General features: G+C 36.4%; 1 pseudogene; it reads left to right on the forward strand.

Moving 5' to 3' along the window:
- Nucleotides 1-21,400, forward strand: part of LOC140246804 (uncharacterized) — a 58,812-nt pseudogene that overhangs the window by 1,284 nt on the left and 36,128 nt on the right.

The raw sequence follows: 21,400 nt of genomic DNA on the forward strand, positions 1-21,400 counted from the left end.
CAGGATTGTGCATACACGGGCTTTCAAACGTTTGAATGTAGATGCTTTTTGCAAGGCACTCTTAGATGCCCGTATGGATACGGTTGTTAAACAGGGGGATTTGGAAGAAGGATGGAGAGTATTGAGAAACACTTTTACTGAGATCTGTGATACCCATGCTCCTTTTATTTAGTTAAGAGTAAGAGGGTTAAAGACACCATGGGTTACCCCGGAGTTCATTAATTTGTCAGGTGAAAGAGATTATCTTCGTGCGAGGGCTGAGCGAACAAATGACTCTTTAGCATGGAGACATTTCAGAAGTTGTCGAAATCATGTGAATAATCTGAGGACCACACTAAAAAAGGAGTATTGCCAATATCAAATTGTGTCAAACAAAAATAATCCTACCCAACTATGGAAAGTGTTAAAGAGTCTTTCTCCTACTTCAACGTACAGTGTACCGTCCAGTATAAGTCGAAATGGTTGCTGCGAGACAGATCCATTGAAAGTGGCTGATACATTTAATCGTTTTTTTTGTGTCAATCGGTAGTGAACTGGTAGCTAAATTCTCTTCTGCAGAAACCAGAGTTGCGCATGGGATAATCATCACTCAGTCACTCCAGGTACACTCTAAAAACACAAATGTTGAATTAACATTTAAAAGGGCAGAGGAGTGACAACATTTTCAAAGTGTTGGTTTTCCTGCTAGATTCAACATTTAAAATGTTATTTTAAAAGTTGGATGCAACACTTCAAAAATGCTGTCACTCCTCGGCCCTTTTAAATGTTGATTCAACATTTGCGTTTTTAGAGTGTACCTTCGCTTTTGTGAATGTAGATGAGAGTTTTGTTATGAAGGAGTTGCAATCAATTCGGACTGACAAGTCAACCGGATTGGACGGTATCAGTGCCCGCCTTCTCAAACTGGCTGCACCTCTTGTTAGCAAACCGCTTACTGACCTTTTTAATCGTTCCCTTGGATCTGGGGTAATTCCCCAAGAATGGAAACTAGCCACCGTCACCCCCATTCACAAAGGAGGGGATAAGGACAGTGTAAACTAGACTTGGAATTTGTCAACACTGACAAATTAGGTGATCCGATCTCTTCGGAAATCAATGATTTTAGTCCCGATCCCAATAGGCATGACGAAACAGGTTTCATCTGTGTTAATAGGGACATTGGCCGTGTGATGTTTGGATTCTCATTTAGAAACGGGAGTCAGACCTGCTATCGATGGTACACAACACTAAGATACAGAATGAAGTATATTTGATCTTTGACCCCACTTTGCACAGACAAGATAGCATCTGAGCAAAAAGTGGTTATTTTGTGAAATGATCCCTATAATATGGTCTTTACGCGTGCAAAATATGGGAAAGAAAAGACATGTATTCACCAAGATACAGGATGAACCATTTATGACCTTTGACCCTAATTTACATACCCAAATTGGCGTCTGATCAAGTAGTTGTTATTTTATGAAATAATGTACGTGACATGAACTAAACGTGTGCAAAATATGGGGGTGATTGGGCCTGTTTTTCTTGAGTTATTGCAAAGAAAGTTGCAGAAAGAAAGAAATATCTCAATACATCGAAGATAAGCTTTAATTTCAACCAAGTTTTTTGACGTAATCCCGATACCGTATGAAGAAACAAAAGGCCTATTACCGATAGCGCAAAGTCTCAGCTATAACATATTAAAATCTGGGAAAAATTCACCGAAGGGTAAGTGAGCTAGTGCTCGATAGAGATAGTCATATCAATTTTCATTTCCAGAAAAACTGCACTCCCATAGAGATAACACGTAAACTTGCCAAATTTGACAAGGTTACATTCAATTCATTTTTACGAGGTGATGCCGTCATCTAATCAAAATTGTGTAAACATATTTATGAAAGAGCATTTAATAAGCTACATCATAGTGAAATTTGGGTCAAAATTGGCAAAGGATAAGTGACATACGCTCGAATGACCTTGAAATTTAATTACGTCATTTTTTAAATTTACTCTTTTTATTTTATCAAGAAATTTAATATCTTTTAATCATTTTTTCAGCATCGCCACCCCGTGATATGACATGTACAACTCATCAGCTTTCAGAATATGTAAAGAAAATGGGGGTCACCGTCCATCCTGGCGAGTGAAATCGGATTTAAAATTGGCGGTTTTTTGGCATAGTTGCACTGTATATCGCCATTGACGCGCGCGCGGAATTGCAACTTTGACGGGCCCGTATGACGTCATATTGAGTTGGATTTACTTGAAATTTCTTAGAAATATTCCTTGACATTTCAGAAATCCGATCTGTGTGAAAAAACGGGAAATTTCTATTGCATATGAGCTGTGCGTGCGTATATGTGTGCGCGCGTACGCGTCCGTCCGATTTTTTCAATTTTTCAAAAAATACTCTAAATAGTCTGAAACGTGTGTAAAAAAAATTTGAGCTCGATTGGAGCATACAAATATTTCAACGCGCGCGTACGCGCACGGCTTAAGGGTACAGATGAATTTTGAGAACATGAGTAGAATCAGCTTGATTTGAACTATACGTGACGTAAATTTCATTGAAAAATTCTATTCCATTAATTAGATATTAGTGAGAACGTGTTTTCATATAATGACGTCATAGTGACGTCATGGTCGACTGATCACTTTGATTTTATTAGATTTGTCGTCTTTGGGACATGATACATATATGGTATAAATTTGGCATTGATAGGATGAGGACTTTCTGAGCTAACCTCTACACAACATTTGAGGAGAAAGAACTTTTTGTGACAACGGGAAGTTTAACACTAGACCCGGAATTTGTCAAGACTGACAAATTAGGTGATCCGATTTTTTTTTTAATCAATGATTCGAGTCCTGATCACAATAGGCATGACCATAAGGTTTCATCCTTGTTTAGAGACATTGGCCGTGTGATATTTGGATTCTCATTTAGAAAAGGGAGTGAGACCTGCCATCTTTGGTACCGAATTCCGTATACACTAACGGAAATACAGAATGAAGTATATTTGACCTTTGACCTCACTTTGCACACCCAAAATGGCGTCTAAGCAAAAAGTGATTATTTTTTGAAATGATTCTTGTTACATGGTCTTTGCGTGTGCAAAATATGGGAAAGATAGGACATGTATTCACCAAGATACTGGATGAAACATTTATGACCTTTGACCCTAATTTACATACCCAAGATGGTGTCCGATCAAGTAGTTGTTATTTTATGAAATAATGTACGTGACATGTATTAAACATGTGCAAAATATGGGATTGATAGCCATTGTTGTTGTTCATCTATTGCACAGAAAGTAGAAAGAAAGAAAAATAAAGAAAAATTGTTATTTTATAGAAATTTGAAGGAGAAGCATAAAAAAATCAGAAAAAGATAAAGTAAGGGAAGGGAGATTAAGATTAACTAAAGAAAAAGAAGAAAAAAGTGTTTAAAAAAATTTAAAAAAATATTGGCAGGGGTGAGCCTCGAACCAGGGACCTTAGGATTACGAGTCGGATGCGCTACGCAATGACCTATTTCATTCTCCATAGGCCCTGTGTATTAAGCAAAATGACGCTGCATCGAAGCCTCGTGCCATTTTCAACCAAGTTTTTCGACGTGATGCCGACATCGTATGAAAAAATGGAGGGCACACTCACGATAGCCCAAAGTCTCAGCTACAACATACTAAAATCTGGGAGAAATTCACCGAAGCATAAGTGAGCTAGTGCTCGAAAAAGAGAGTCATGTCAATTTTCACTGCCAGAAAAACTGCTCTCCCATAGAGATAACACGTAAACTGGTCAAATTTGACAATATTACTTTCAATCCATTTTTACGAGGTGATGCCGTCATCCAATCAAAATGTTGTAATTATATTAATGAAAGATCATTTAATAAGCTACAACATACTGAAATCTGGGTGTAAATTGGCAAAGGATAAGTGAGATACGCTTGATTGAACTTGAAATTTGATGACGTCATTTTGAAAATTTACTTTTTTTACTTTATTAAGATATTTGATATCTTTTAGTCATTTTTCCAGCATAGCCAGCCCATGAAATGACATGTACAACTCATCAGCTTTCAGAATATGTAAAGAAAATGGGGGGTCACCGTCCATCCTGACGAGTAAAATCGGATTTAAAATTGGCGTTTTTTTGGCATCGTTGCACTGTATATCGCCATTGACGCGCGCGCGGAATTTCAACTTTGACGGGCCCGTATGACGTCATATTGAGTCGGATTGACTTGAAACTTGGTAGAAATATTTCTTGACATTTCAGGCATCCGATAAATGTAAAAAAACGGGAAATTTCCATTGCATATGAGCTGTGTGTGCGAATATGTGCGCGCGCGTACGCGTCCGTCCAATTTTTTCAATTTGTCAAAAAATGCTCCAAATGGTCTGAAACGTGTGCAAAAAAAATTTGAGCTCGATTTGAGCATACAAATATTTCAACGCGCGCGTACGCGCACGTTTTAAGAGAAAATATGAATTTTGAGAACATGAGTAGAATGCGCATAACTTGAATTATATGTGACGTAAATTTCATTGCAAAATTCCATTCCATTAATGAGATATGAATGAAAATGTGTTTTCATATAATGACGTCATAGTGACGTCACGGTCGACTGATCACTATGATTTTACTTGCGCTGTCGTCTTTAGGACATGATACATACATGGTATAATTTTGAAATTGATAGGAAAAGGACTTTCTGAGCTAATCGATGCACAACTTTTGGGGAGAAATAAGAAAAAGAAGAAGAAGACTAGAGATTGTAATTTGTCATCACTGACAAATTAAGGTGATCCGATTTCTTTTTTAATCAATGATTCGAGTCATGATAGTGCAAAGTCTCAGCTACAACATACTAAAATCTGAGAGAAATTCACCGAAGCATAAGTAAGATAGTGCTCGATAAAGAGAGTCATGTCAATTTTCACATCTAAAAAATTCCCTCCCATAGAGATAACACGTCATAGCGAAAATAGAAAATATGACCTTTGACCCCACTTTGCACAGACAAGATGGCATCTGAGCAAAAAGTGGTTATTTTATGAAATGATCCCTGTAACATGGTCTTTACGTGTGCAAAATATGGGAAAGATAGGACATGTATTCACCAAGATACAGGATGAAACATCTATGACCTTTGACCCTAATTTACATACCCAAGATGGCGTCTGATCAAGTCGTTGTTATTTTATGAAATAATGTTCGTGACATGAACTAAACATGTGAAAAATATGGTGGTGATAGGGTATGTTTTTCTTGAGTTATTGCACATAACGTTGCAAAAAGAAAGAAATATTTCAATACATCGAAGATAAACTTGAAATTCAAGTAACTTTTTTGACGTGACTCCGACATCGTATGAAAAAACGAAGGGCACATTCACGATAGCCCAAAGTCTCAGCTACAACATATTAAAATCTGAGAAAAATTCATCGAAGCATAAGTGAGCTAGTGCTCGAAAAAGATAGTCATGTCAATTTTCACTTCCAGAAAAACTGCTCTCCCATAGAGATAACACGTAAACTGGTCAAATTTTACAAGGATACTTTCAATCCATTTTTACGAGGTGATGACGTCATCCAATCAAAACGTTGTAATTATAAATATGAAAGAACATTAAATAAGCTACAACATACTGAAAGTTAGGTGAAACTCGGCAAAGGATAAGTGAGATACGCTCGAGTGAACTTGAATTTTGATGACGTCATTTTGAAAATTTACTTTTTTTACTTTTTTAAGAAATTTGATATCTTTTAATCATTTTTTCAGTATCGCCAACCCATGAAATGATATGTACAACTCATCAGCTTTCAAAATATGTAAAGAAAATGGGGGGTCACCGTCCATCCTGACGAGTAAAATCGGATTTAAATTTGGCGGTTTTTTGGCATTGTTGCACTGTATATCGCCATTGACGCGCGCGCGGAATTTCAACTTTGACGGGCCCGTATGACGTCATATTGAGTCGGATTGACTTGAAACTTGGTAGAAACATTCTTTGACATTTCAGACATCCGATACGTGTGAAAAGACGGGAAATTTCTATTGCATATGAGCTGTGCGTGCGTATATGCGCGCGCGCGTACGCGTCCGTCGATTTTTTCTGAAATACTCCAAATGACCTGAAACGTGTGCAAAACAATTTTGAGCTCGATTGGAGCATGTTAAAATTTCAACGCGTGCGTACGCGCTCGTTTACTATGAACGTGACTAAATTTTATGAAATATATCAATAGAGCTTGACTTGAACTATATGATATGTAAATTTCATTGAGAAAATCCATTCCATTAATGAGATACGAATGTGAACGTGTTTTCAGATAATGACGTCATAGTGACGTCATGGTTGACTGATCACAGTGATACATTAGATCTGTCGTCCTTATGACGTGATACATATATGGTATCAGTTTAGAAGTGATAGGTGAATGACTTTTAGAGTTAACCGCTGCACAACATTTGAGGAGAAAGAAATAAAGAAGAAGAAGAAGAAGAAAGAATCCGTACAGATACAATAGGTGATCCGAGAGGATACTCGGATCACCTAACTAGAGATTGTAATTTGTCATCACTGACAAATTAAGGTGATCCGATTTTTTTTTAATCAATGATTCGAGTCCTGATCGCAGTAGGCATGACCATACAAGTTTCATCTGTGTTTAGAGACATTGGCCGTGTGATGTTTGCATTCTCATTTAGCAAAGGGAGTCATATCTGCCATGTTAGGTACCAAATTCTGTATACACTATAAGGAAGACACAGCAACAAGCACATATGACCTTTGACCCACCTTTGCACTCCCAAGATTGCATCTGATGAAATAGTGGTTATTTTGTGAAATGATTCTCGCGATATCGTCTGTACGTGTGAAAAATATGGGAAAGATAGGACAGGTATTCACCAAGATACAAGATGAAACATTTATGACCTTTGACCCTAATTTACGAAATATCTCAATACCTCGAAGATAAGCCTGAATTTCAACCAAAATTTTTGACGTGATCCCGACATCGTATGAAAAAACAAAGGGCACACTTACGGTAGCGTAAAGTCTCAGCTACAACATATTAAAATCTGGGAGAAATTTACCGAAGGGTAAGTGAGCTAGTGCTCGATAAAGATAGTCATGTCAATTTTCATTTCCAGAAAAACTGCACTCCCATAGAGATAACACGTAAACTGGTCAAATTTGACAAGATTACTTTCAATCCATTTTTACGAGGTGATACCGTCATCCAATCAAAATGTTGTAATTTTATGTTTAAAATAACATTAAATAAGCTACATCATACTGAAATCTGGGTGAAAATTGACAAAGGACTAGTGAGATGCGCTCGAATAAACTTGAAATTTGATGACGTCATTTTGAAAATTTACTTTTTTTACTTTATTAAGAAATTTGATATCTTTTAATCATTTTGTCAGTATTGCCACCCCATGAAATGACATGTACAACTCATCAGCTTTCAAAATATGTACAGAAAATGGGGGGTCACCGTCCATCCTGACGAGTAAAATCAGATTTAAAATTGGCAGTTTTTTGGCATAGTTGCACTGTATATCGCCATTGACGCGCGCGCGGAATTTCAACTTTGACAGGCCCGTATGACGTCATATTGAGTCGGATTGACTTGAAACTTGGTATAAATATTCCTTTACATTTCAGACATCGGATCAAAGTGAAAAAACTGGAAATTTCAATTGCATATGAGCTGTGCGTGCGTATATGCGCGCGCGCGTACGCGTCCGTCCAATTTTTTTAATTTTTCAAAAAATGTTCCAAATGGTCTGAAACGTGTGCAAAAAAAATTTGAGCTCGATTGGAGCATACAAATATTTTAACGCGCGCGTACGCGCACGTTTTAAGAGAAAATTGAATTTTGAGAACATGAGTAGAATGCGCATAATTTGAAATATATGTGACGTAAATTTCATTGAAAAATTCTATTCCATTAATGAGATATGATTGAGAATGTGTTTTCATATAATGACGTCATAGTGACGTCACGGTCAACTGATCACAATGATGCATTAGATTTGTTGTTTTTAGGACATGATGCATATATGGTATAATTTTGAAATTGATAGGCAGAGGACTTTCTGAACTAACCTCTGCACAACTTTTGGGGAGAAATAAAGAAATAAAGAAGAAGAATAAAGAACTAGAGATTGTAATTTGTCATCACTGACAAATTAAGGTGATCCGATTTTTTTTTTTTTATCAATGATTCGAGTCCTGATCGCAATAGGCATGACCATACAAGTTTCATCTGTGTTTAGAGACATTGGCCGTGTGATGTTTGCATTCTCATTTAGCAAAGGGAGTCATATCTGCCATGTTAGGTACCAAATTCTGTATACACTATAACGAAGAAACAGCAACAAGTACATATGACCTTTGACCCACCTTTGCACTCCCAAGATTGCATCTGATGAAATAGTGGTTATTTTGTGAAATGATTCTCGCGACATCGTCTATACGTGTGAAAAATATGGGAAAGGTAGGACAGGTATTCACTAAGATACACGATGAAACATTTATGACCTTTGACCCTAATTTACATACCCAAGATGTTGTCCGATCTAGTAGTTGTTATTTTATGAAATAATGTACGAGACATGAACTAAACATGTGCAAAATATGGGGGTGATAGGGCGTGTTTTTCTTGAGTTATTGCAAAGAAAGTTGCAGAAAGAAAGAAATATCTCAATACATAGAAGATAAGCTTTAATTTCAACCAAGTTTTTATCGTAATCCCGACATCGTATGAAAAGACGAAGTAAACAAAACGATAGCGCAAAGTCTCAGCAACAACATATTAAAATCTGGGAGAAATTCACGGAAGGGTAAGTGAGCTAGTGCTCGATAAAGACAATCATGTCAATTTTCACATTAAAAAAAATTCCCTCCCATAGAGATAACACGTCATAACGAAGATATAAAAAGAAGTACATATGACCTTTGACCTCAATTTGTACAGACAAGATGGCATCTGAGTAAAAAGTAGTTATTTTGTGAAATGATCCTTGTAACATGGTCTTTGCGTGTGCAAAATATGGGAAAGATAGGACATGTATTCACTAAGATACAGGGTGAAACACTTATGACCTTTGACCCTAATTTACATACCCAAGATGGTGTCCGATCAAGTAGTTGTTATTTTATGAAATAATTCACGTCACATGAACTAAACATGTGCAAAATATGGAAGTGATAGAGGCCGTTTTTCTTGAGTTATTGCAAAGAAAGTTGCAGAAAGAAAGAAATACTTCAATACATCGAAGATAAGCTTTAATTTCAACCAAGTGTTTTGACGTAATGCAGACATCGTATGAAAAAACGAAGGGCACACTTACGATAGCGCAAAGTCTCAGCTACAACATATCAAAATCTGGGAGAAATTCATAAAAAGCATAAGTGAGCTAGTGCTCGATAAAGATAGTCATGTCAATTTTCATTTCCATAAAAACTGCACTCCCATAGAGTTAACACGTAAACTGGTCAAATTTGACAAGATTACATTCAATCCATTTTTACGAGGTGATGCCGTCATCTAATCAAAATACCGTTATTACGTTAATGAAAGAGCATTTAATAAGCTACAACATACTGAAATCTTGGTGAAAATTGACAAAGGATTAGTGAGATACGCTCGAATGAACTTGAAATTTGATGACGTCATTTTGAAAATTTACTTTTTTTTACGTTATTAAGAAATTTGATATCTTTTAATCATTTTGTCAGCATTGCCACCCCATGAAATAACATGTACAACTCATCAGCTTTCAAAATATGTACAGAAAATGGGGGGTCACCGTCCATCCTGACGAGTAAAATCGGATTTAAAATTGGCAGTTTTTTGGCATAGTTGCACTGTATATCGCCATTGACGCGCGCGCGGAATTTCAACTTTGACGGGCCCGTATGACGTCATATTGAGTCGGATTGACTTGAAACTTGGTAGAAATATTCCTTGACATTTCAGTCATCCGATGAGTGTAAAAAAATGGGAAATTTCTATTGCATATGAGCTGTGCGTGCGTATATGTGCGCGCGCGTACGCGTCCGTCCAATTTTTTCAATTTTTCAAAAAATGCTCCAAATGATCTGAAACGTGTGCAAAAAAAAATTTGAGCTCGATTGGAGCATGTCAACATTTTAACGTGCGCGTACGCGCACGGTTTAAGTGTAAACTGAAATTTGAGAAAATGTGTAGAGTGCGCTTGATTTGAACTATGTGTGACGTAAATTTCATAGAAAAATTCCATTCCATTAATGAGATATTAATGAAAATGTGCTTTCATATAATGACGTCATAGTGACGTCACGGTCCATTGATCACAATGATTTTACAAAATCTGTCGTCTTTGTGACATGATACATATATGGTATAATTTTGAAATTGATAGGCAGAGGACTTTCTGAGTTAATCTCTGCACAACTTTTGTCCAGAAATAAAGAATCAGTACAGATACAGAAGGTGATCCGAAGGATACTCGGATCACCTAACTAGAGATTGTAATTTGTCATCACTGACAAATTAAGGTGATCCGATTTTTTTTTTATCAATGATTCGAGTCCTGATCGCAATAGGCATGACCATACTAGTTTCATCTGTGTTTAGAGACATTGGCCGTGTGATGTTTGCATTCTCATTTAGCAAAGGGAGTCATATCTGCCATGTTAGGTACCAAATTCTGTATACACTATAACGAAGAAACAGCAACAAGTACATATGACCTTTGACCCACCTTTGCACTCCCAAGATTGCATCTGATGAAATAGTGGTTATTTTGTGAAATGATTCTCGCGACATCGTCTATACGTGTGAAAAATATGGGAAAGGTAGGACACGTATTCACTAAGATACACGATGAAACATTTATGACCTTTGACCCTAATTTACATACCCAAGATGTTGTCCGATCTAGTAGTTGTTATTTTATGAAATAATGTACGAGACATGAACTAAACATGTGCAAAATATGGGGGTGATAGGGCGTGTTTTTCTTGAGTTATTGCAAAGAAAGTTGCAGAAAGAAAGAAATATCTCAATACATAGAAGATAAGCTTTAATTTCAACCAAGTTTTTATCGTAATCCCGACATCGTATGAAAAGACGAAGTAAACAAAACGATAGCGCAAAGTCTCAGCTACGACATATTAAAATCTGGGAGAAATTCACGGAAGGGTAAGTGAGCTAGTGCTCGATAAAGACAATCATGTCAATTTTCACATTAAAAAAAATTCCCTCCCATAGAGATAACACGTCATAACGAAGATACAAAAAGAAGTACATATGACCTTTGACCTCAATTTGTACAGACAAGATGGCATCTGAGTAAAAAGTAGTTATTTTGTGAAATGATCCTTGTAACATGGTCTTTGCGTGTGCAAAATATGGGAAAGATAGGACATGTATTCACTAAGATACAGGGTAAAACACTTATGACCTTTGACCCTAATTTACATACCCAAGATGGTGTCCGATCAAGTAGTTGTCATTTTATGAAATAATTCACGTCACATGAACTAAACATGTGCAAAATATGGAAGTGATAGAGGCCGTTTTTCTTGAGTTATTGCAAAGAAAGTTGCAGAAAGAAAGAAATACTTCAATACATCGAAGATAAGCTTTAATTTCAACCAAGTGTTTTGACGTGATGCAGACATCGTATGAAAAAACGAAGGGCACACTTACGATAGCCCTACGTCTCAGCTACAACATATTAAAATCTTAGAGAGATTCACCGAAGCATAAGTGAGCTAGTGCTCGATAAAGATAGTCATGTCAATTTTCATTTCCATAAAAACTGCACTCCCATAGAGTTAACACGTAAACTGGTCAAATTTGACAAGATTACATTCAATCCATTTTTACGAGGTGATGCCGTCATCTAATCAAAATACCGTTATTACGTTAATGAAAGAGCATTTAATAAGCTACAACATACTGAAATCTTGGTGAAAATTGACAAAGGATAAGTGAAATACGCTCGAATGAACTTGAAATTTGATGACGTCATTTTGAAAATTTACTTTTTTTACTTTATTAAGAAATTTGATATCTTTTAATCATTTTGTCAGCATTGCCACCCCATGAAATGACATGTACAACTCATCAGCTTTCAAAATATGTACAGAAAATGGGGGGTCACCGTCCATCCTGACGAGTAAAATCGGATTTAAAATTGGCAGTTTTTTGGCATAGTTGCACTGTATATCGCCATTGACGCGCGCGCGGAATTTCAACTTTGACGGGCCCGTATGACGTCATATTGAGTCGGATCGACTTGAAACTTGGTAGAAATATTCCTTGACATTTCAGTCATCCGATAAGTGTAAAAAAATGGGAAATTTCTATTGCATATGAGCTGTGCGTGCGTATATGTGCGCGCGCGTACGCGTCCGTCCAATTTTTTCAATTTTTCAAAAAATGCTCCAAATGATCTGAAACGTGTGCAAAAAAAATTTGAGCTCGATTGGAGCATGTCAACATTTTAACGTGCGCGTACGCGCACGGTTTAAGTGTAAACTGAAATTTGAGAAAATGTGTAGAGTGCGCTTGATTTGAACTATATGTGACGTAAATTTCATAGAAAAATTCCATTCCATTAATGAGATACTAATGAAAATGTGCTTTCATATAATGACGTCATAGTGACGTCACGGTCCATTGATCACAATGATTTTACAAAATCTGTCGTCTTTGTGACATGATACATATATGGTATAATTTTGAAATTGATAGGCAGAGGACTTTCTGAGTTAATCTCTGCACAACTTTTGTCCAGAAATAAAGAATCAGTACAGATACAGAAGGTGATCCGAAGGATACTCGGATCACCTAACTAGAGATTGTAATTTGTCATCACTGACAAATTAAGGTGATCCGATTTTTTTTTTTTAATCAATGATTCGAGTCCTGATAGTGCAAAGTCTCAGCTACAACATATTAAAATCTTAGAGAAATTCACCAAAGCATAAGTAAGATAGTGCTCGATAAAGAGTCATGTCAATTTTCATATCTAAAAAATTCCCTCCCATAGAGATAACACGTCATAGCGAAGATAGAAAGAGTACATATGACCTTTGACCCCACTTTGCACAGACAAGATGGCATCTGAGCAAAAAGTGGTTATTTTATGAAATGATCCCTGTAACATGGTCTTTACGTGTGCAATATATGGGAAAGATAGGACATGTATTCACCAAGATACAGGATGAAACATTTATGACCTTTGACCCTAATTTACATACCCAAGATGGTGTCTGATCAAGTAGTTGTTATTTTATGAAATAATGTACGTGACACGAACTAAACATGTGCAAAATATGGGGTTGATAGCCATTGTTGTTATTGATCTATTGCACAGAAAGTAGACTTAAGAAAGAAAAATAAAGAAAAAATGAAGTTATTTTATAGAAATTTGAAGAAGCATTAAAAAAAATCAGAAAAAGATAAAGTTAGGAAGGGAGAATGAGACTAACTAAAGAAAAAGAAGAAAAAAAAGTGTTCAAAAAAAAGTTAAAAAAAATTATTGGCAGGGGCAAGCCTCGAACCGGGGACCTTAGGATTACGAGTCGGATGCGCTATGCACTGACCTATTTCATCCTCCATAGGCCCTGTGTATTAAGCAAAATGACGCTGCATCGAAGCCAAGTGCCAATTGTAGCCAAGTTTTTCGACGTGATGCCGATGTCGTATGAAAAAATAGAGGGCACACTTACGATAGCCCAAAGTCTTAGCTACAATATATTCAAATCTGGGAGAAATTCACCGAAGCATAAGTGAGCTAGTGCTCGGAAAAGATAGTCGTGTCAATTTTCATTTCCAGAAAAACTGCACTCTCATAGAGATAACACGTAAACTGGTCAAATTTGACAAGATTACATTCAATCCATTTTCACGAGGTGATGCCGTCATCCAATCAAAATGTTGTTATTATATTAATGAAAGAGCATTTCATAAGCTACTACATACTGAAATCTGGGTGAAAATTGGCGAGGGATTAGTGAGATACGCTGGAGTGAACTTGAAATTTGACGACGTCATTTTGAAAATTAACTTTTTTTACTTTATTAAGAAATTTGATATCTTTTAATCATTTTGCCAGCATCGCCAACCCATAAAATGACATGTACAACTCATCAGCTTTCAGAATATGTAAAGAAAATGGGGGGTCATCGTCCATCCTGACGAGTAAAATCGGATTTAAAATTGGCGTTTTTTTGGCATCGTTGCACTGTATATCGCCATTGACGCGCGCGCGGAATTTCAACTTTGACGGGCCCGTATGACGTCATATTGAATCGGATTGACTTGAAACTTGGCAGAAATATTCCCTGACATTTCAGGCATCCGATAAGTGTGAAGAAACGGGAAATTTCTATGACATACGAGCTGTGCGTGCGCATATGTGCGCGCGCGTACGCGTCCGTCCAATTTTTTCAATTTTTCAAAAAATGCTCTAAATAGTCTGAAACGTGTGCAAAAAAATTTTGAGCTCGATTGGAGTATGCAAATATTTCAACGCGCGCGTACGCGCACGTTTTTAGAGAAAATATGAATTTTGAGAATATGAGTAGAATGCGCATAACTTGAAATATATGTGACGCAAATTTCATTGAAAAATTCCATTCCATTAATTAGATATGATTGAGAATGTGTTTTCATATAATGACGTCATAATGACGTCACGGTCAACTGATCACAATGATACACTAGATTTGTTGTCTTTAGGACATGATGCATACATGGTATAATTTTGAAATTGATAGGCAGAGTACTTTCTGAGCTAACCTCTGCACAACTTTTGGGGAGAAATAAAGAAATAAATAAAGAAGAACTAGAGATTGTAATTTGTCATCACTGACAAATTAAGGTGATCCGATTTTTTTTAATCAATGATTCGAGTCCTTATTGCAATAGGCATGACCATACAAGTTCCATCTGTGTTTAGAGACATTGGCCGTGTGATGTTTGCATTCTCATTTAGCAAAGGGAGTCATATTTGCCATGTTTGGTACCAAATTCTGCATACACTATAACGAAGAAACAGCAACAAGTACATATGACCTTTGACCCACCTTTGCACTCCCAAGATTGCATCTGATGAAATAGTGGTTATTTTGTGAAATGATTCTCGCGACATCGTCTATACGTGTGTAAAATATGGGAAAGATAAGGCAGGTATTCACCAAGATACAAGATGAAACATTTATGACCTTTGACCCTAATTTACATATCCAAGATGATGTCCGATCTAGTAGTTGTTATTTCATCAAATAATGTACGTGACATGAACTAAACATGTGCAAAATATGGGGGTGATAGGGCGTGTTTTTCTTGAGTTATTGCAAAGAAAGTTGCAGAAAGAAAGAAATACCTCAATACATAGAAGATAAGCGTTAATTTCAACCAAGTTTTTTATCGTGATGCCGACAACGTATGAAAAAACGAAGGGCACATTATCGGTAGCGTAAAGTCTCAGCTACAACATATTAAAATCTGGGAGAAATTCACCGAAGGTCAAGTGAGCTAGTGCTCGATAAAGACAATCATGTCAATTTTCACATTTAAAAAAATTCCCTCCCATAGAGATAACACGTCATAACGAAGATACAAAAAGAAGTACATATGACCTTTGACCTCAATTTGCACAGACAAGATGGCATCTGAGTAAAAAGTAGTTATTTTGTGAAATGATCCTTGTAATACGGTCTTTGCGTGTGCAAAATATGGGAAAGATAGAACATGTATTCACTAAGATACAGGATGAAACACTTATGACCTTTGACCCTAATTTACATACCCAAGATGATGTCTGATCAAGTAGTTGTTATTTTATGAAATGATTTACGTGACATGAACTTAACATGTCGAAAATATGGAAGTGATAGAGGCCGTTTTTCTTGAGTTATTGCAAAGAAAGTTGCAGAAAGAAAGAAATATCTCAACACATCGAAGATAAGCCTGAATTTCAACCAAAAATTTTGACGTGATCCCGACAGCGTATGAAAAAATGAAGGGCACATTTACGGTAGCGTAAAGTCTCAGCTACAACATATTAAAATCTGGGAGAAATTTATCGAAGGGTAAATGAGCTAGTGCTCGATAAAGATAGTCATGTCAATTTTCATTTCCAGAAAAACTGCACTCCCATAGAGATAACACGTAAACTGGTCAAATTTGACAAGATTACTTTCAATCCATTTTTACGAGGTGATACCGTTATCCAATCAAATTTTTGTTATTTTATGTTTGTAAGAACATTAAATAAGCTACAACATACTGAAATCTGGGTGAAAATTGACAAAGGACTAGTGAGATATGCTCGAATAAACTTGAAATTTGATGACGTCATTTTGAAAATTCACTTTTTTTACTTTATTAAGAAATTTGCTATCTTTTAATCATTTTGTCAGCATTACCACCCCATGAAATGACATGTACAACTCATCAGCTTTCAAAATATGTAAAGAAAATGGGGGGTCACCGTCCATCCTGACGAGTAAAATCGGATTTAAAATTGGCAGTTTTTTGGCATAGTTGCACTGTATATCGCCATTGACGCGCGCGCGGAATTTCAACTTTGACGGGCCCGTATGACGTCATATTGAGTCGGATTGACTTGAAACTTGGTATAAATATTCCTTGACATTTCAGACATCCGATCCGTGTGAAAAAACGGGAAATTTTAATTGCATATGAGCTGTGTGTGCGCATATGTGCGCGCGCGTACGCGTCCGTCCGATTTTTTCAATTTTTCAAAAAATGCTCCAAATGGTCTGAAACGTGTGCAAAAAAAATTTGAGCTCGATTGGAGCATACAAATATTTTAACGCGCGCGTACGCGCACGTTTTAAGAGAAAATATGAATTTTGAGAACATGAGCAGAATTCGCATAACTTGAAATATATGTGACGTAAATTTCATTGAAAAATTCTTTTCCATTAATGAGATATGATTGAGAATGTGTTTTCATATAATGACGTCATAGTGACGTCACGGTCGACTGATCACAGTGATACATTAGATTTGTCGTCTTTGGGACATGATGCATACATGGTATAATTTTGAAATTGATAGGCATTGCACTTTCTGAGCTAACCTCTGCACAACTTTTGAGGAGAAATAAAGAAGAAGAAAAACAAAGAATCCGTACAGATACAGAAGGTGATCCGAGAGGATACTCGGATCACCTAATCAGTACAGATACAGAAGGTGATCCGAGAGGATACTCGGATCACCTAAAGAAAGAATCCGTACAGAAACAGAAGGTGATCCGAGAGGATACTCGGATCACCTAATAATTATCGTCCTATTTCAATTATTCCAAGGTGCTGGAGAAAGCTGTTCACACTCAGTTACATGATTATCTGGCTGACCTCGACCTGTTAACACCACAGCAATCAGGCTTTAGGAAAGGGTACTCAACAAATACAGTATTAATTTATGTCAGTGATTATGTATTCAGGAATATGGACAGCGGGAAACTGACAGGTTTGGTATTCCTAGACATAAGGAAAGTTTCGACTCCGTGGATCATGGCCTGTTGTTACATAAACTACGTACATATGGTATAGGTGATAACGCAATATCATGGTTCAAATCATATTTGATAGGTCGGAAACAAAGCACAATGATCCAAGGGAAAAAATCTGATACACTGGCACTCAAATCAGGAGTACCGCAGGGTTCTATTTTAGGACCCCTGCTCTTCACGCTTTTTGTTAATGACCTACCCTCTGTTGTTAAACACAGCAAAATCGTTTTATATGCAGATGACACTGCTATTATGTATAGCGCTTCGAGTCCCAAAGAATTAGAGACTGTATTGAATGAAGATCTAAGGCGAGTAGAGTCGTGGTTGAACTCGAATCGTTTAACACTCAACACTGAAAAAAACAAAGTTTTTGTTAGTCGGCACCCCACAGAGAGTAAATGGTATCAGGGAAAACATTGATATTCAGATTGAAAGTGTGTCGATAGAACATGTGAAGACGGTCAAATATCTTGGTGTTTGGTTGGATCAACACTTGACCTGGAATGAACATGTTGCCCAGGTATCTGCCAAAATTGCTTCCAGTCTAGCTTTGCTGCGTAGAGTAAGAAAGTATTTGACTGTTGAGAGCGCTAAGCTATTAACAAATGCTCTGATATTACCTTACTATGATTACTGCTCAACCTAGTGTGTGGACAAACTCAAGTCAAAGAATACAGGATATTCTAATCAAGCAACACAAACAAACAGCAAGAATAGTTTTGCAGACAAACACTCGAACCTTAACCAATGAAATGTTCACACGTCTAAAATGGATAGATATGGAGAAGAGATGGAAATTTCAGAAAGGAAAACTTATGTTTGACATTCTGAATGATTCTGCCCCTGTATATCTGCAGAGTATGTTTTCAGCTGCCATGAGTGTACATCGATACAGTACGAGAAATGCTCAAAGTAGAGGTTTAGTTGTACCCAAAGTAAAAACTGAAAGTGGCAGAAAGGCATTTTCTTTTGATGGTGCAATACTTTGGAATAGTTTTCCAAGTGAAGTGAGAAATGCTCAAACAAAGCAAACATTTTGTACTCAGTTTCTGAAAAGTCGGCAATATTAAGATGCTGTATTGGTGATTATCATATACATGATTACATTTGATAATTTGGTAAATGTTTGTTTTTTTTTTTCACAAGCAATATTGTTTTGGTAATGACTTGAAGTTATATATACACACATGTGTTTGCTATGGTATGTACATGTTTGTAGGAGTGCAGGCCCACCTTTGGTGGTTGTCGGAGAGTATGTGCTGTGGTGACAGGTTTTGTTTTGTTTTTCTTTTCTTTTCTTTTCTTTTCTTTACTCTTCTTTTCTCTCTTTTTTTTTCCTTTCTCTGTTTTGAAGGTCATTCACATTGCCATTAGATGAGATAGGCTTTCTGGTTACCTGTTGCACAATGTGTTGCCATAGTAACAGTACATTTTGAATGAAAAATCATGTTAAAAAATATGGATTTGGAGTATTTGGTTTGAAATCTGGCATATGTGATCATTATATGATTTAGATGTTGGAATTTTTCTTATGTTATATATGTAGTTGAAAAGTGCGTTGCCATGTTAACAACATCATTTGAATGAAAATTATAGAATAATACTGCCTTTTTTTTTTAGTTTTTGAGTATTGGATTTGAAATTTGGGATATGATATGATCTCATGATATCATAGTTGTGTAGATTTTTTTTTTCATGTTATACATTGTGTTACCATGGCAACAGCGTTTTCACTGACAAACACAGAAATTGTTGATATATTTATTTTTCTCAGATTTTGGGCATTAGACAAGGGATATGAGATATGATATACAGCTGTATATGTGAATGCCATTGGGCAGTGTATTCGTATTCTTATTTTATGTTGAGTAACATATTATTATGTTCATAAGTTTGTTATTAGCAAGAATATAATAAGATGGTTGCTGGTTGGGTTCATTTCTTCCCGCTTTGGGTGGGGGTATTTATCACTCTCAGTGAAAGTTTTAATAGGCCCATCACCATGTTATTATCGCTTGTTTGACTAGTAAACGTGTAATTGTCAGTGTATAGTTATTGTGTGACTGTATGCAGGGGACTCAGTGGAAGAATTGTACCTGTCCACATACAGTGTGTTGTATTTGATGTATATGTCTCTGTCTTGTCAACTGTAATGTTTGTTTGTGCAGGGCCCCCAGTAAGAACAGTACTTGCCTACTGATGGGGCTACCCTGTTGAAAAAAGACTGAATAAATAAATATAAATAAATGAATAAATACTCTTCCTGTTCGGTCACCTTATTCTCGGATTTTGTTTTGTTTTGTTTTTATCTTCTTTCGTCCTTATACATTCCACCTTGTGTTGTCCATTTTGGTCAAATGACATTTAAAATACTTTAAAGAACTCCATCATTTGTTCTAAGTGTGTATAATTGTTACTTTCCTTCCTTTAGTTAAATAAAAAAAAAATAAAAAAAAAGATTATTTTAACAAGGCATATTATATTCAGAGGCCATAAGTTGTCCAAGTCAAGCGTTTTGCTTATTGATAACGGTCTCCTCCACCTTGTACACTTAAAGATCTGAAACGGTATCAATGTATTATGTCACATGATTATATTGTACTTGTAATGCGAAATCTTGTTTATATTTTCATGACTTGTGATTAATATGTTCGATATTCTTATACTTATTTTCTGTTATGTACAAGTGGAGAGTAAAAACTTACTAAAACTGATATTGAAACTATGTATACTAAATTCCACGAAGATTCCTTGAACCATTTGTAAGATATGGAGAAAAAAAAAGAAATTTTAACATTTTCACTTGATCTTTGACTTTAGGCCTGTGTGCTGTACCGTCCCCTCTAGCAAGAGGCAAAACACTCTGTCCCTCGGATAGGACATAACATGAAGATCCCGTGTATGAGAGAGTAAGAACTCATGCACGTAAAAGATCCCGCTTCATTCATTCATCGCAAAGAGCAGCCATCTTCTCAGATGGAAAACAAACAAACAAACAAACCTCGCGAAACAAAACTCTCTGGAGAATCTTTACTCGATAGTTCATGTATACAGTAAGTTTCAAGAAAAAAAAAACAACCTTATAAAGGCATTGCATACAATGTAGATATGGGAGAAATAGTGAAATTGTATGCATTAAATGACCTTGACCTTTGGACCTTTGATCTTAAGCGTGTGTGCCTAAAAGTTGACAGGCACAACGTCGTCTACTCGTGCACATAGGCCTACACACCAAGGTTCACTGAGGATACTTCAAACGGTTTTTTAGTTGGTGACGCTGTCCACAAAATTGATTACTGACGGAAGGACGGACGGACGGACAACCCGGAAAAATAATGCCTCCGGCAACATTTCGTGGCGGTGGAATGATAAACTTACGATCTCCTAAATGTCTTTCTATCCCCAGACATAGAGAAGGAAACATAGAAGAAAATTAAGAGTCTTTTGATGGAGTAAAATTGTACGTGTGTTTCATACGGCAATGAATACAAAATGAATATAATTTTCAGTTATATAAAGAAATAATGAAAGATGAAGTTACGGAAACAGATAATGACAATGACAATGAAAAGGACAGAGAGAGTCAGAGAACGGATGTGGAGTATGACGTGCATAGTGAACACTGACATTGACTGGGATGTGAACACGACCTTACAGTCCTAAATAATGACATCAAGGAAGATGCTGAATAGAGACTAAAAAGAAGCCACCGGGCCTTGATGTTCCTATACGAATCTATATACCTACAAGCAATGATGTTATGTTGATTCTTCACATTTTTTTCACAATGTTAAATGTGACCCTGCACCTCAAAACAAACAAAAAGTCGCCGGGCGTGAATTTTTAGTTA

The sequence above is a fragment of the Diadema setosum genome, chromosome 3 (assembly GCF_964275005.1).
Source record: "Diadema setosum chromosome 3, eeDiaSeto1, whole genome shotgun sequence".
NCBI classification, from domain to species: Eukaryota; Metazoa; Echinodermata; class Echinoidea; order Diadematoida; family Diadematidae; genus Diadema; species Diadema setosum.